Source organism: Cavia porcellus, unplaced genomic scaffold (assembly GCF_034190915.1).
Source record: "Cavia porcellus strain 051 isolate PalLab524CR breed Dunkin Hartley unplaced genomic scaffold, mCavPor4.1 scaffold_9, whole genome shotgun sequence".
Lineage (NCBI taxonomy): Eukaryota > Metazoa > Chordata > Mammalia > Rodentia > Caviidae > Cavia > Cavia porcellus.
The window spans coordinates 85,824,363-85,825,911 of record NW_026947492.1 but is presented as its reverse complement, the minus strand read 5'-3'; positions in this window follow the sequence as shown (position 1 = coordinate 85,825,911).

The window sequence follows — 1,549 nt, the reverse complement described above, 5'->3', positions numbered from 1 at the left end:
GTAATCAATTTCAATGGTTCCTCCAGAGGCAGTGTTCACAGATGGTGATAAATGTCTGAGCAAGCCTTCCTAAATAGAACCCATGTTTACTTAAGTCATCATAACTCCACAAAAGCTTTACAAGATGGACTCAGCAATTTGAAAATTTCAATGAATTCTCTTTGTTAATACCTTTACAATATCTTGTAATTTCAGCTTCTCCCATTACCAAGAAATTCCCTAGCACTTAAACCATTTAAATTTTGGAGAAGAGTAATTAAGGAATGATTTTCCTGGGGTGTTCTGGGTGGTCTTAACAAATGAATCAGCTGCTAGAAAGCCAGTGAAGGTTCCATCCAAAGCGAGCACAGTTTACAAGAAAGGAAACAGATGGTTTACGGAGTTAGGAAATGAGAGCTGATTATTGATTTGCTATCCCCGTAAGGACAGCGGTGAGAGTGATAATGGACCACACCACTTGTAACAGAGTAAATAGCCATTTTTATATTACTTTCCTTCTTGCAAATTGGCTACTAGCAGTGAGAATAAAATACACGGCCGTCTCATATTTCAAAGCACTAAAACTGCGCTAGCAAACTGCAGTGAAATGCAGCGGAACATTCACTGATATTTATAACTCGATCTGGGGCTGAAAACTCCACATTAAAAAGTTCACAATTCTTTCTGTTTATTTTCCACAGTTGTTCAGATATGACTTGCTCAATTTTTAGCTGCCACAGTTATTGTGGGAAAAGGCATAACTGTATTTTTTCTTCCTCAAAACACTGAAGAAATACTCTGGGGTTCATATTAATTTATCATTTCCATAACAAAATGCAGGCTATTGTCTACATTTGCATTTCTTCAAAAGGAAAAATATCGAGATCCAGGCACGTAAATTCAGAATGACTTTTGATTAAAGATCTTGCCAGTTTTTGAGTAAAACCCGGGCTTTTCACTTTGTCTTTCTTATCTAATCCTAGCTGCCTGCCCTGCCGTGGTTTCTTTCATGCAGATGTGACAGGCGGAGCTACTGGGAGATTCAAGTCTGAGTCACTCTTCTCATCCTGCCGTTCTCTTGCTCACTGTAGGTGCTGGGAATCTGCATGCATTTGAGACCCAAGCTGGATGATTTTGTGTGGTACTGGACGGCACAGTTCATTTGTGCCAACACAAACAGGTGTTTCTGTGCTTGGCCTCAGCAACAGAAACAGCTAGAGATTGTTTCTGGACTTTGGATCTATTTTAGCCTCTAAGTAGGAGAAGGAACTTCTATCCTGAAATCAGTCTGTTCCCCAGTGACAAAGGCTGTATCACTGTTCAAAATCAGATTTTCAAACCTGGCTATATCAACGGGGAGGTCCATTTTATATCCTCACACAGTGAAACTGTCTAAATTAAAAGACTAAACAAGATACCTTTCCTCTGAGGCAGGGGAGATCCAATGCAGAAGTTCTTCATTTAATGACTGACCTGTTTAACAATTGTATGGGCTTAGTAAAGAATCACACTGCTTAGACTTAACAAACCACAGCTTGTTTTTCTTTGAGTGTGTCTGTGGTTCCATACG